We start from the raw sequence: 16,496 nt of genomic DNA on the forward strand, positions 1-16,496 counted from the left end.
ATGTCATTTTTGAAGAATAAAACTCTATATTAGGGTTAGGTAGCCGGATAGATATAGCTGACAAGAGAACTGGGGAACTTGGAGGATAAAACTGAAGAAATTGCCTGAAACATAGCATGAAAGATAAAGAAGGGAAAACGTGATAGAGCGTGAAGGATGCATGGAAGCCAGAGTGAGAAGGCCCAGCGCGTGCTCAAGGCACTTCAGTGCAATACAAATAGATTGTGAAAAAGACAACATTTGAAGTGAGGTTGAAATTCTTCCAGAATTAGTGAAAGACAGGAATCCTCAAATTAAGAAAGTACATTGAGTCTTTTTTTTTTTTTAAAGATTTTATTTTTTCCTTTTTCTCCCCAAAGCCCCCCAGTACATAGTTGTATATTCTTTGTTGTGGGTCCTTCTAGTAGTGGCATGTGGGATGCTGCCTCAGCATGGTTTGATGAGCAGTGCCATGTCCGTGCCCAGGATTCGAACCAATGAAACACTGGGCCACCTGCAGCGGAGCGCACAGACTTAACCACTCGGCCACGGGGCCAGCCCTTTTTTCTTTTTTCTTTTTTTTTTGCATTGAGTCTTGAGTAGGATAATAAAGACAGATTCACCCCTAGACATATCATAATGAAAATGCAGAAACTTCAGATAGAAAGAAAAATTCTTAAAAGGAACCAGAGAAAAAAAATAGAAAGTAATGATACAGGATCTACAATTAGACCAACAAACCCCAGACTTCTTAACAAAGAGCAAACAGTTAAATAATACCTTCAAAGTGCTGGAAGAAAGTAATGGCCAACCAGTAATTCTATATCTACTAACCTATCACTTAAGATTGAGGACAAAATGAAGACACTTTCAGATAAAGAACTTACAAAAGGAGACACTTTGGGAAGAAAGCAATTGGACCCAGAGTGAAGGAGTTGGATCCAGAAGCAACGATAAACAAAGAAATTGGTGAGCACATGGGTAAATCTAGACCAGCACTCATTATAATTTTTAAATGTCTATATTATGGAGTTCACATATAACATGGAAGGTAGGAGAGAATAATTAGGGCTAAAGCTGTTTAATGTCCTTGCTTATTCTGAGTCATTGATTAACTTTATGTTTTAAGTGAGTATGTATGCTAAAATCTTAAGAGTAACCACTAAAGAAATAGGAGATGAAAAGAAATTAAAGGTAAAAGGACTGGAAAGGAAGAAACAAACTGTAATTTTTCAGAGGCAACATGATTATGTAGAAAATTCAACAGAAGACTACATAGTCATGAATCAATTGATAGGAATTTTCTAGAAAAGGCAGCACTGTAGAGACAGAAACAGAGCAGTGGTTGCCAGGTGCTAGGAGTGAGAGTGGGGAATGACCACAAACGGGCATGAGGGAACATTTTGGGCTGACAAGCATGTTCTAAAACTGGATTGTGGTCATGGTCCTACAATTATATAAATCTACTAAAACTCTTCAAACTATGCACCTTAAATGAGTGAATTTTATGGTATACAAATTATATCTGAACAAAGATGTTTAAAAATGAAACCCAGTTGCATTCCTGTACACCAGTGACAACTTTTCAAAAAATATGACTTTAAAAGAAGATGCTATTTACAATGGTAAGAAAACCAATAGTGGTCCAAGGAATGAATCTAAAAGAAGGTGTGCGAGACTTTCATGGGGAAAAAAAGAATCTTATTTAAAGTCATGAAAGACAAGCTAATCAAGATGTAGACTATGTTCATCAATGAGACGACTCAATGTTGTAAACTGGCAATTCCCCTTCATTTAATATATTTCCAACCAAAACCCCACAAGAGTTTTGTGTTCATTTAGGGAGCATTAGTTGCTGTGACAAGAGATAAAACAACAATGACTTAACACAATATAAGTCTATTTCTTACTCATGTTGTGTCCTCCAAGCTGTGACCCAGGGACTCTGGATCCTTCCGTCTTGTAGCCACATGTCCTCAACAGGTAGATGGCAAGTTCTCTGGACCTGTCTGCATCTAGTCAGAAGTGAAAGGAGAATGGAGCATCACTTACGGGACACTTCGTAGGCTGGCCTGGAAGTGGTGTGCAGGATTTCTACTCACTTAAGAGAGACTAGTACCAGCTATATGGCTGCGAAATTTAGTCCAGCTATGTGCCAAGGAGAAAAGAAAAACAGATTATGGGGAGCACACAGCAGTGTCTGCTGCAGTTTTTCCTGAAGCTTGATGAGCTTATATTCCCAGGCTCCTCCTGAGCTGCAATATGGACTTCTTCCTGGGATATGCATCCCACACTAAGTCAGAGCTCCTGGAATGTAAACTTCTACTTCAGAAGCCACAAAAAACATGCAGGGTTTATTTGCATAGCTTGTGGTAGAAAACGGAAATCACATTATAATGTTATAAGTGTAATGTATCAATCAGACCTATCATTACATAAACTGTATAAGTTTTCCTGTGACTTACAAAATCCTCAGGCAGCCAGCCCTGCTCTGCCACCCTACCCCAAGCCAGTGTCTAATTTGTTTCTGACTGGAAGGTACATGAAATGGAAAGGGTAGCAGAGCCAATACAGTGTGAAGCTTGGCATCTTCAACAGCCACTAACAGTTTGGCCTTGGCTAGTTATTTGACTCGGTCCCTCAGTTTCTCCATCTGTAAAACTGGAGTAGTAATTGTTTTGTCTTCATGTATGATTGTTGTGAGACTAAAAGGAACAATACAGGTTCTTCAACATTTCTCGGCACATAGTAAGCCCTCAGCATATATTAGTCGTTGCTGTCACCCCTGCTACTCTGACTGTGACTGTAATTTATATCCCAATCCCCTATCAACAGATATTTTGTTGTTTTCACCTGTTCTCTGTTATGAACAATGTTACCCAAGCATCCTTTTATTTCACGTCTTGGCTGACTCATACGTACCTTGCTGATCCACAAGACTTTGGTCTATAGATCTGGCTGGGTTACAACCCACAGCATGGATCATGATACCTCTTTTTGTAATTTTAAAGAAAATGTCGAAGTGCCATCAACTGAAGGCAGAAAAGTATTAGCTTGATTTTCAGAAAGATAAAGAAACAAATCCTGAAATCTGAGAACTGGTGAACTTGAATTCAATAATCCACAAAATACTAGGATATGATAGATACGTAATTTATGAACCCCTTGGATGATGGCAATCTTCAATGGTCAGCATGAATTTTCTAGGAACAGTCTAGCTAATCCGCTTACTACTTCCCCTCAGGTTAAGTACTACTCTGATTGGCATTGCAGATAGAATGGGCTGCAACGCATCCTGGGGCTTGAGTGACTGAACCTCTGGGGAGAAGGGGAAGCTCCAGCCGTGATAGGGCAAGGGCTGGGAAGTATGGGTGAAGTCACAAAGGGTGGGCCAACAGTTGGGCCAACACAGTTCTGTGAGGTCACTCGACCCTAGAAACCAGGCCTGCAGCTGGGCCAGAAAAGGAGCCCTAGGGAAGAAGCCTGGCAAGAAGCCCAGTCAACTCTATAGGGAGGTATGATGAAGGCCATGAAATGGCCATCTATGGCTATAAGACTGATTCTAGACCCTACTGGTTATGGATGGAAGCTGTCACTGTACGTCTTCCCATATCAGGACTGGTTTCCCGTTTCAGGACAGCAGCACTTGCTCCTCCTTGAGAACCACGACCCTTTGGATCCTTGACAAGAATTGGTGTGAATGTCATCCTCAGACACCGGAAGCCATCTAAATGTGGCTGGTGTTTAACACATATAGAGCTTATTGCTCATCCAATTTTCAGATCTCCTGAGTAAGAGAATTGTGTCTTCCAGAGATGTTGGGGTATATGAAGGCTCTTAAGACTCTTTCATAATAAATAAGAGAAATCAACTTGAGTTAGTCTAAGTCAGTGATTCTCAGCTGGGATGATTCTGTCCCCCCGGGGGACGTTTGGCAATGTGTGGAGACATTTTTGGTTGTCACAACTTGGGGAGTAGAGTGCTACTGGCATCTAGTGCATAGAGGTCAGGGATGCTGCTAAACAACCTACAATGTGCATGACAGCCCCCAGCACAAAGAATTATCCAGCCCCAAATGTCCATAGTGCCTATCTGAGAAACCATGGCCTAAGCCAAAAAGTAAACAAACAAGCAAAACAATTTATTGGAAGAGTCCTAGGGTAGCTCACAGAATCTAAGGAGAAGTTGAGTCAGTCTCCAAAAAAGAATAGAACCATGCCAATCTGTGATCCTGAGCAGTAGAAGAAGTTCATGGATGTTTGCCAAGCTCTACTGTACAACTCCCAATTTCTCGGGAAAGAATGTGATTGGTCCATCAATGATCAGAGTCCAATCCCAGGAAATTCAGCTACGGCCAGAATAGCAGGATCATGTGGTGGAAACATGGCACACAGGGGACACTCCATAGGTGTTTCCTAGATGAACGAATGACCATGGCTGCTGGCAGCCACTCCTGTGAGCTGCGATGGTGTTATGAGAGATGGGGCAGAAGCCTGCAAAAGAATCAATCACATCCAGCCTGAAGTGTTATCTGTTGTTAACCCATGTTCATCCCTCTCTGCTTGTCCACTCTCTCCTGCCTTCCAACCATTCTCCTAAAACTCCCTGCTTCAGTTGCACGGGCAGCCATGAACATGAGCTGCTGTTTCCTGGAATTTCAGCAGCCTTTTGATCTCCTGAAAGCCAGGAATAATTCTCCTTGACCTTCACTTGCTCAGCCAGTCCATTCTTCCAATACCTAATGCCCTGTATTAAATCCTTCCTGTTTGAAATACCTGGAATTTTCCTGACCAAAACTGACTGGTGTAGCAGAGATGGTTTCCAACACTCCTCGCTGCACATTTGATGATCTCTTGGCTAGTAGCCTTGTTGGCAACCTCAGACCCCAGAAGTCTTCCTTCTTCCCACCAGGCCTGAAGTCTCTGCAAAGCTGGGCCTCTCAAACATGAGTGAGCATCAGAATTCCCCAGAGGGCACATAAAACATGGTTTCCTGGACACCAATCTAGCATTTCTGATGCAGTGGGTCTGGGTTGGGGCTTAAGAATGTGCATTTCTATCAAGTCCCTACTGAATGCTGGTACTGTGGGCCCAGAACCACCATCAGGAAACAGTCCTAACTAGAGCCTTCCCCCTTCTACCTAAAGCTCACTCATTTTGAACACTTGGTTGAATTATTAGTAATTTTTAAAAAATGAACCCTCCAATGATGACTTTGCCATAGTTTCTGTTACCTGCTACACATAAGACCTTATGTTGTTGTGCCCTCCCTTTTCCTAAACTTCTGATGGTGTCCATTGTTTGCGATGTTGCTCTCCCGCCTCCCACCTTCATGAGAGCATGTGGACTTTTTCAGGCACCCACTTTTCCTAGGGTGTGATACTTTATTCTGAAGTGGGAAAATTGAGTATAAATTTGCTCCTTTAAGGGAATTTTTTCAATTGATATTTAATAGTAAGCAACAACAGATTAAAATTAAGCCAATCTGTGGTGGGAAAAAACAAGAGGGAGAGAAGGAGAGGAAGAAGTCCAATTTCTGAAAGAAAAGGAAAACAACTTCTGCATTGGACACATTCTTAAGAAAGCTTGAGGTCAATAGTCCATTTTTAACAAAGTTTAAAAAGTAAACAAAAGGCACTTTTCTTGAAAAGTCCAGTTTTGAAAGAAATGAGGTTGGTTTTTCAGCCAATCTATTGGCATAGAGCTGTGACATGATCAAAAGAAGTCCTCTGGTCAAAAGGAAAAATCCACCAATCCAATCGCTAAACATGGCATTGTCGTATTCCCACCAGGGCACCTTGGTTGGGAACTCAGCGCCCCAGAACCTCTGCATGGTGACATGGGTGATGTAGGACATGGGCACTAAACTGGTGAGTCCAGCATGGAAAAAGAGAGCTCCCCTGCCACGTTCATGCTTCTCTCCAAAGAACTTCGCTGGCAGCCTCCATACTTCAGACATTCCAGTCCCAGAAGGACAGCCACAAGCCAAAAAGAACCAGTGATGCAGGCAACACACGTGAGGATGCGAGCCACCAGCATTTCGGTGGCCAGGTTCTACAGGCTGGCAGAGGCCTAGCACACTCCGCCACCCATGTCTTGAGTCACACACGTTTCCCACAGTCCCAGAATGTACTTCTCACTCTCGAGTAAACCCAAGGAGAAAGTCCGCCGCTGAGGAATGCAGAGGGTCACCAGGGCACAGACCCGGCCAGCCCCACATACTAGACAAGGCACAGCGTCCCACTCCTCACCTTGCTGTTCAGGCCCAAGTACGCTAGTGAAACTGCATCTCCTGGCAAGAAGAGGGCTGCCTTGTTCAACTGCCATCTTGAAGAATTGGCAGCAGTTCGTGCCAGCCCAATTGCAGGCATGACGTCACTCCTTTGTTAACCAATTAGAATACAGCCACTTACTGAATCAAGTTGCTTGGTAACTGGGCTGCTACTTTTCACCCTTAATTAATGCAGATGAGTACCTGCAGCCAGTCCGGGGCTGAGTGGGAGGACAGGCAGGCTGGGACAGGTGCGCAGGCTTGGGAGAATTCTTCCTGGGTGTAACAGGCATTCATTCATTTTAGCAATTTTATTTTCAAAAGGTAGTTTGGAATGGAGTTATTAAGCATTAGAATCATTGATCAAGTTTTTTTAAAGGAATATTTCCTCATTTTTAATTACTTTAAATTGTCTGTAGTATTATCTCTTCCAAGTTTTGGTATCTGGTTCCATCATTCCTTAACCTATCTTCACAGGAAGCTTCTAATTACCCACAGCTCCCATTAACATAGGAGATGAGGATCTTCCCAAATGAAAAGAGACAAACTCTTATGGTCCAGCAATTGCACCTCTTGGTATTTACCCAAAGGAGGTAAAAACTTATGTCCCCACAAAAAGCTGCACACGGATGTTTATAGCAGCTTCCTTTACCCTTGCCAAACTTGGAAACAGCCAAGATGTCCTTCGGTAGGTGAATGGATAATAAACAGTGGTACATCCACACAATGAAATATTATTCAACTCTAAAAAGAAATGAGCTATCAAGTCATGAAAAGACATGGAGGAAACTTAAATGCATATTACTCAGTGCAAGAAGCCAGTCCATAAGGGCTACATACTGACTGATTCCAACTATGACATTCTAGAAGGGGCAAAACTATGGAAACAGTAAAAAGATCCGTGGTTGCCAGGGGTTGGGGGAAGGGAAGGTGAACAGGCAGACAACAAAGGATTGTCAGGGCAGTGAAACTGCTCTTTACGATACTGTAATGGTGGATAGATGCCATTATACATTTGTCCAAAATCATAGAATATACACCATCAGGAGTGATCGCTAGTGTAAACTACGGACTTTGGGTGACAAAGATGTGTCCATGTAAGTTCATCAATTGTAACAAATGTACCCTCTGGTATCAGATATTGATAGTGAGGGAGGCTGGGTGTGTGTGGGGGCAAAGAGGTGTATGGGAAATCTCTGTACCTTCCACTCAGTTTTGCCACGAACCTAAAACTGCTCTAAAAAATAAAAGTCTATTTAAAAAGAGAGGCAGACACTATTTTCTGTTACTCCAGCCCCCAGTCATGCCATCATGACCACTGATGAAGGAGAATCTTCCAGTCGCTCTCTGTTGAGGCCCCTCAGTCTGCCATTGGAGGTTCTTCATGAAGCCTGTCTGGAGGCCCCTTTCTGGACTAGATTCCCTGGACTCTCTTCTCCATGCATGTCCTCCACACTAGCCAAACTCAACCTCTTGGCTTTCCAAATTCTCATTTGGGGCTTGGACACATACCATTCTCTCCTGGAACGCTTCACCCTTGTCTCTGCTGTCACAAATATTTATCAAATGGAAGACAAATCCACCCCCCAAAAATCCTACCATCTCTATCCCAGTTTGAGATATGGTTCTTTGAAAATCTAAGAAAATGTAGACACAGTCAGCTCACCCATTGTCCAGTCATTAACCACGATCAAGGAGATTTCTGTTTTCTCCTACTTTTAGAGTGAGCACTGGAAGGAATCTCTCTCACACACACACCACCCCCGCCATATCTTTTTCTGAGAGATGGAAGGAAGAGAAGAAGGAAGAAGAGATCTTTGACCTGCTGGGAGGAGCAGCATCTTGCCATGAGGAGGGTGTAATTATCCCACACCCAGTCCACACTCCCAACTCCCAGATACCGTCTAGAGGAGGGACACCCACAGCCAAAGGGGCGCGCGAGGTACCGTTGTATCTATGGTTTGTCAGGAGGCCCTGACCTTTCACTCTACTGCCAAGGAGGACAGCGAGACTAATTCTGCTGAGTTCCAAACAGAGATCCAGTGTAAACATAGTTAGTTTTGGTCAGAGCCGATTATGTTAGGGAGATTTCCCAGATTTAAATCTCCCTACTTGGAGATTTTTATTAAATGGTTTTATGGAGCCCAACATCTCACCCGGGCTTTCTCACTCCTGCTGGGCAAGTCTAAAGAAGCCCTGACTGAGTCAGCCCTGATGGCCTAGCAGTTAAAGTTCAATGCACTCCACTTTGGCAGCCCAAGTTTGGTTCCCGGGCACAGAACCACACCACTTGTCTGTCAGTAGCCATGCTGTGGTGGCAGCTCACATAGAACTAGAAGGACTTACAACTAGAATAGACAACTATGTACTGGGGCTTCGGGGAGGCAAAAAAAAGAGAGAGGAAGATTGGCAACAGATGTTAGCTCAGAGAGAATCCTTCCCAGCCAAAAAAAAAAAAAATCTCTAATTTAACCAATGGGGACTCTTACTGGGGACAAATAGTTTTGAAAAAAACCCATAAATGGAATTTTCTAAAAAAACAAAATAAAACACAGCAAAAACAGATAAAGAAGCCCCAACTTTTGAGAGCCAGCAAGGGCTTTGAACACACCCATGTTTGTCTCTTAAAAGAAATTAATTAGTTTCCTAAAAAAGAAAAGTATGGGAGGGCCAGCCCAGTGGCACAGCGGTTAAGTCCACACATTCCACTTCAGCGGCCCAGGGTTCGCTGGTTTGGATCCTGGGTGCAGACATGGCACCGCTTGGCAAGCCATGCTGTGGTAGGCGTCCCACATATAAAGAAGAGGAAGATGGGCACGGATGTTAGCTCAGGGCCAGTCTTCCTCAGCAAAAAGAGGAGGATTGGCAGCAGATGTTAGCTCAGGGCTAATCTTCCTCAAAAATAAAGAGAAAAGTATGTCATCACAGGTCTAACTAAGATGGCAACATTAGTCATGACAACAATATCCATGAGCCAATGTGCCTGCATCACTGATGACTCAACATTGTCTCCCACCCAGGCTGTGTACAGCTTGGAGCAGATCACAGACTAGCTATACACCTCCGACAGGGTGTCTTTGTCTCCTGCCCTGAGGGATGCTTCATGCACCTGCATCAAGGAGAGGATGTTTCTGGTTAGGAATGCTGCTCCATAGACAGAGCTCCGTAGACAGAAGCTCACAGTTCTCTTTCTGCCCTGATATTAACCTGGAATGAATCCACCCTCAGAGGTGGGCAAAGCTTGCATCAGGAACCAAAGACCTTGGCAGGCATTCTTGTCAAGCAGCTTTGGTGTCAATCAAGTGTGCAACCCTCAAGCATTTGGGCTTCTCTCTGAGCCTTCATCTTTCTTCCTCTCCAAGACCTTGCTTGGCAAGCAGAAATCAAGGCCCATTCCATCCGTTATGGCAGTCTACTCAGGTTGCCCAACATGAGCCAGAATGATACACACAGCTTAATTATCGCTCAAAGGGTTTTGAATAGGGTTGATATTTATATTCAGAGACATACAAAAGTATTAATGATAAAGTTATTAAGAAAAGTATTAATGATAAAGCCCATAAAGTCATGGGCTATTATGATATGAATTCAGCTGGCCAATAATTTGCTTTATGTACAAAGATTATAACATGCCTAGTCAGGGCCCAACACACCATAGACCTCAACTGCAGGCTCTGTCCATTCTTCTTGACCCTGTCCTCCCCACTGGGCACTAGAAAATGGAAGACTTGTAGAAATGGCAAGCCTGGTGGTAGGACTCAATCTCTGTTGCTCGTACTTCAAAGGTGGCAGAAACTATAAGACTGCATAATAGCCTGCAACTATCTTGGTCCAATTTTCCAAGCAATTGCCCTTCTATTACATTGGGGGTTTCTTCCAGGGAGGGAGGGATATACTATTAATGAGAATAGAATCTTTTTTTTTTTTAAAGATTGGCACCTGAGCTAACATCTGCTGCCAATCTTCTTCTTTTTTTCTTCTTCTTCTTCTCCCTAAAGCCCCCCAGTACATAGTTGTATATCCTAGTCATAGGTCCTTCCGCTTGTGCTATGTGGGATGCTGCATGGCCCAACGAGCAGTGCCATGTCCATGCCCAGGATCCGAACTGGTGAAACCCTGGGCTGCCAAAGCGTGCATGTGAACCCAACCACTCAGCCATGGGGCTGGCCCCAAGAACAGAATCTTAAAACCGTGTCTCTTCAAAAGCCATTCAGCAGATTGAAATAAGTGGTATTAAATATGACCTGGTCATTCTAACTGATTGCGTTCACTATTTAAAAAATCCACACCAAAGCATTCCAACCACTCATTCATCCATTCCAACAAGTAGCATTTGTTGAGTACCTCTGATGTGCTGGATACTGTTCTAGGCACTGGGATGATAAACACAGTCAAGAATTGAGATGAGGGCATGCTGGCCAAGGGTACCACTTGAGCAACGACAAGGGAGGGTGAAGGCTTTGGGATGGATGGCATGATGTTGTTGGAGTGGAATGCATGCAGTGGGTGACCAGCAGAGGGAGCAAGTGGAGAAATGCAAAAGGGAGGCAGGAGGTCCACCACAGAGGCAAAGGGAACCATTCATGGATCTGACAGTGGGGAGGGAGCATCATGAACGGATTAGCATTTTGGAAAGATCCTTCTGGCCCCAGTTGAGAAAGGGCTTTTGTTACAAGCTTCAGTGGCAAGGAATGAGATCATAGCGGTGTGAGGAGGTGGGAACAGGTGAGCACAGGACGCCAGGAAGCAGCGTGCTCCCCAGGCCACAGAGGAGCTTCTGACACCTCCCAGCTGTCCTGAGCCAATGCACCCCAGTGTGAGAAGCTGTCTTGGCTCATCGCTCAGTCATTAAGGGCCCAGGATTGGAGACAGAAAGAGCTGGGTTCAAATTCTGCTGCTGCCACTTATGAGTTTGGGACCTAGGGCAAATAATTAAACCTCTCTGAGCTTCAGTTCCCTCACTGATAGTAAGATGCCTTTATGGAGCCGTGGCCAACTTGCACATTCAGAGACCTTTCGTATGGTGCTTGAGCTATGGAAACCATTCAGAACCAGACTTGAGGATCTTGGCTGAGAAAGGCACCTGAAGCCTTCAATTTCCTGGCTACTATAGGCTAGTCAGTTTGGGTAGCTGTGAACAAACCATACACTTCAGAGGATGCATTTGTAGATTCCAAACAAAAGTGTGGAGAAGAAATCTTGTAAGGTCATTAAACCTGGGCTGTGCGTGAGGCTCCGCTAGGACACTGTGGGACCAGGAATGGGGACCAGGAATATCCACGAGGACATTCATTGCACTGCTATCTGTGTCATTGGGTTGCTGAACCAGCTGAACTTAGTAGAAAGAAATTGGAAAATGGCTTTTTCTCCTACCACTATGTGGATGAACCTTAAAACATGATGTTAAGTGAAAGAAGACAGATGCAAAAGGCCATAAATTATATGATTCCATTTGCATGAAAGATCCAGAGTAGGCAAATTCATAGAGATAGAAAGTAGGTCAGTGGTTGCCATGGGCTGGAGGGGAGGGAGTAGGGAGTGACTCCTAATGGGTATGGGGTTTCTTTTTGTGGTGATGAAAATGTTCTAAAACTGATTGTGGTGATGGTTAACTCTGTGAATATACTAAAAATCATTGAATTGTACACTTTAAATGGGTGAATTGTACAGTACGTGGATTATAGCTCTATCTGTCTATCTGTCAAGAGAGAGATCTACACCATTACACCATTAATTCCTGATAAACACTCTGTAAACTAAGAAACAAAAGACACTTCATTCAATGATATCTATCTTAAATGAACACTTAAATATTTGAGTGAAACATTAGTGCAGTTTTTCCTAATCTTGGTGTGGTGGGGGCCATTTCAGAATTGCTTGTGGGGCTCTTCCAAATAACCAGTGCTCCCCCCTCAACCCCAGCTGCCTCTAAAGTCCCCACTTGTGAATAACTACAGTAGGGGAATTCCCTGAAAATAAGGAACCAGACTCAAAAACCTGTCATTACCACTGTTACATAAGATTGTTCTGGAAGTTCTAGCCAGGGTGACATAAGTCAGAAGGCAGAGAAAAAAGATATAATTATCCTAGAGGGGGTGCATAAATCATTGTTCAGCTAAATGGATGCTATACCTAAAAAAACCCAGGAGAATGCCTGGACAAGCTATTCCAGTCCAGCAGAAAGTTAAGTTATGTACATGGATATTAAAAACACAAAAATCACAACCTTTCTACGTATCTATGGTAGTCACTTAGAAATGAGAATTGAGAGTGACATCAGCATCATGGCAGGGTGAGCTGTTCCCTCAGTCTCTCCCCTTTAAGTTACAACTAAATGGCCGTTCATTAACCAGCAGAGGATTCCCTGCATAGCACAACAGGACTTCTGAGAGATCCATGCAGCTATACATCTGAAGGCGGGTAGACTGGATCCCTAGGAGGCAGTGGAACCAAGTAAGCACATCCTTCCCTCTCCCCAGCAGCAGAGAGCCAGTTCACAAATCCTCACACAGCAGCCATGTGCAACTGTAAGAGGAAGTGGGGACAGCCTGGCCCAAGTGAATGCTTTCAGAGTTGCAGCCTGGCTGGTGGGAGTGCCCAATGTGCCACAGAACCCCACCCATGGGAATGCTCTATGCTGAGTGATGGTGGCTCAGCCACCACATGGACACTCCTCCCCCCTAGCACAGCGCAGGCAAGAAGGCACCTTGCCCACTCAGAAGGTGCCCCTGCCTGCAGAGCACAGCACTCTGAGATCCACTGAGTGGCACCTCAGCCCCTGTGTGGGCACCTGCCACCCTTAGCACAGCACAGGCGAGAAGGTACCCTGCTCGCTCAGAAGGCGCCCCCACCCACAGAGCACAGCAGCCCACAGGACCCACCAAGTGGTGGCTCCACCCCCGTGTAGGTGCCCCCTCCCGCCTAGCATGCAGCAGCTCAGCTAGTTCCCTGCCAAAGACAGAGGCCCCACCTATGGTGCACAACCCACCTGCCCAGCACAGAGGCCCTGCACACATGAGTGCAACCTGCAGAGTGGCTACAGCCAACCTGGGCAAACGCAGAGTAGCCTTGCTCACACAACTTCCAGTTGATGGGAAAGGATCAGAAAACAGTTCCTGCCCACACCCCCAGCAATGGCAGGTGGAATCTGCAACCTGATACCACCAGAAATGCACCAGCAAAGGATCACTTCATCAAACACCGTGAAGAACTATATTAACACTTCAGAGCAGGAGGAAAATGACAAGTCTCCAGAAACCAATCCTGAACTCACAGAAATTTGCAATCTAAATGACAGAGAATTCAAAATAGTTATCATAAAGAAACTAAATAAGTTACAGGAAAACTCAGAAAGACAGTTCAATGAGCTCAGGAATAAAATCAATTAACAAAAGGAATACTTCACCAAAGAGAAGGAAACTCTAAAAAAAAAAACCAAACAGGAATTCTGGAGATGAAGAACACAATGAATGAGATAAAAAAATATAGAATCCATTAAAAACAGAGCTGACATTATGGATGACAGAATTAGTGATTTAGAGGATAGAAATATAGAAATGCTTCAGATGGAGGAGGAAAGAGAACTAAGATTTTTTTTAAATGAAGAAATTATTTGAGAAATATCTGACTGAATTAGGAAAATCAACATAAGGATTATAGGTATTCCAGAGGGAGAAGAGAGGGAGAAAGGAGCATAGAGCTTGTTCAAAGAAATAGTAGCTGAGAACTTCCCAAACCTGGGGAAGCAACTAGACTTACAAGTATGTGAAGTCAATAGAACTTCCAATTACATCAATGCAAAAAGACCTTCTTCAAGGTATATACTATTAAAACTGGCAAGAGTCAATAACAAAGAAAAAATATTAAGGGCAGCAAGGCAGAAGAAAACAACCCACAAAGGAATCCCTATCGGGTTTTCAGTGGATTTCTCAGGAGTAACCTTACAGGCTAGGAGAGAGTGGAATGATATATTCAAAGTGCTGAAATACAAAAACTTTCAGCCAAGAATACTCTATCCAGTGAAACTATCCTTCAGATATGATGAAGAAATAAAAGCTTTCCCAGATAGACAAAAGTCAAGAGAGTTCATCACCACTAGACATCGCTTACAAGAATGATAAAGGAAGCCCTCCTACCTAACAAAAAGACAAAGGTATACAAAACCTTGAGCAAGGAGATAAATAGATATCAGAAAATTACAGGTCTATATCAGAATAGGTCAGTAAGCAGTTAATTGTAACATAAAAGACAAAGGGAAGGAAAGCATCAAAAATAACTATAATCACTTCAATTTAGTCACAAATTCACAACACAGAAAAGAACAATTTGTGACCACAATAACCCAGAAGGGGAAGAGGAAAGGGATGGAACCTATTTAGACTAATGGAAATAAGAAGCTATCAGAAAATGGACTATCTCATCTATGAGATCTTTTATACAAACCTCATGATAACCACTACACAAAAACTCAGAGCAGAGTGACAAATCACAAATAAAGAGAAAACTGAGAAAACCACCAAACAGAAATGGCAGTCAGAAATACAAGGGAAAAGGAAAAATGGAAATATAGAACAACAGGAAAACAAGAGATAAAATGACAGTATCAAGCTCTCATATATCAATAATCACTCTAAATGTAAAAGGCCCGAATTCTTCAATCAAAAGACATGGAGTGACTGGAAGGATTAGAAAACAAGACCCAAGAATATGCTGCCCCTAGTAAACACATCTCAGCTCTTAAGACAAACACAGGCTCAGAGTGAAGGGATGGAAGACAATAGCCTAAGCAAGTGGCAAGCAAAACAAAGCAGGTGTTGCCATATTTATAACAGAAAAATCAGACTTCAACATAAAAAAAGCAATGAGAGACAAAGAGGGGCAGTATATAATGATAAAAGGGACCCTCCATCAGGGGACATAACACTTATAAGTACATATGCACCTAACACAGGAACACCAAAGTACAGAAGGTGACTATTAACAGACCTAAAAGGAGATATTAACAGCAGCACAATAATACTAGGGGACCTTAACATTCTGCTTACATCAATGGATAGATCATCCAGACAGAAAATCAACAAGGAAATAGTGGAATTAAATGAAAAACTAGACCAGATGGACTTACTAACAATATATATAACAATCCATCCAAAAAGAGCAGAATACACGTTCTTCTCAAGTGCACATGGAACTTTCTCAAAGATAGGCCATATGCTGGGAAACAAGGCAAGCCTCAATAAATTTAAGAAGATTGAAATCATGTCAAGCATCTTTTCCAACCATAATGCTATGAAACTAGAAATCAATTACAAGAAAAAAATTTGTCACTGCAACAGTGACAAATATGTGGAGACTAAACAACATGCTGCTGAACAACCAATGGATCATTGAAGAAATTAAAGGAGAAATCAAAAAAATATCTGGAGACAAATGAAAATGAAAATACACCATGCCAACTCATATGGGATGCAGCAAAAGTAGTCCTAAGAGGGAAATTCGTAGCAATACAGGCCCACCTTAACAAACAAGAAAAATATCAAATAAGTAATCTTAAAGTGCACCGAACAGAACTAGAAAAAGAAGAACAAACAAAGCCCAAAGTCAGCAAAAGGAGGGAAATAATAAAAATTAGAGCAGAAATAAGTGAAATTGAAACAAAAAAACCCCCAAACAAACAGTAGAAAGTATCGATGAAACTAAGAGAATATTCTTTGAGAAGATAAACAAAAGTGACAAACTCTTAGCCAGACTCAATAAGAAAAAAAGAGAAGTCTCAAATAAATAAAATTAGAAATGAAAGAGGAGAAATTACAACAGATACCACAGAAATACAAAGGATTCTAAGAGAATACTAGGAAAAACTTTATGCCCACAAATTGGACAATCTAGAAGAAATGAATAAATTCTTAGACTCATACAACCTCCCAAAACTGAATCAAGAAGAAATAGACAATCTGGATAGACCAGTCACAAGTAAAGAGATTGAAACAGTAATCAAAAACTTCCCCCAAAAATAAAAGTCCAGGACCAGATGGCTTCCCTGGAGAATTCTACCAAACATTCAAAGAAGATTTAATACCCATCCTTCTAAAACTATTTGAAAAAATTGAAGAAGACGGAATGCTTCCTAACTCATTCTATAAGGCCAACATCACTCTGATACCAAAGCCTGACAAACAACACCAAAAAGGAAAACTACAGGCCAATATCGCTGATGAACACAGATGCAAAAATCCTTAACAAAGTAT

General features: G+C 42.7%; 1 long non-coding RNA gene across 1 annotated transcript in view; it reads right to left on the minus strand.

The window, feature by feature from the left end:
- Positions 1–1,772: 1,772 nt before the first annotated feature.
- Positions 1,773–16,496, minus strand: part of LOC139081059 (uncharacterized) — a 37,281-nt gene continuing 22,557 nt past the window's right edge. Inside the window, exon 3 of the long non-coding RNA XR_011536012.1 lies at positions 1,773–1,994. This is a non-coding gene — a long non-coding RNA (uncharacterized lncRNA). The remainder of the gene's footprint in view (positions 1,995–16,496) is intronic.

This window comes from Equus przewalskii, chromosome X (genome assembly GCF_037783145.1).
Source record: "Equus przewalskii isolate Varuska chromosome X, EquPr2, whole genome shotgun sequence".
Taxonomy (NCBI): Eukaryota; Metazoa; Chordata; class Mammalia; order Perissodactyla; family Equidae; genus Equus; species Equus przewalskii.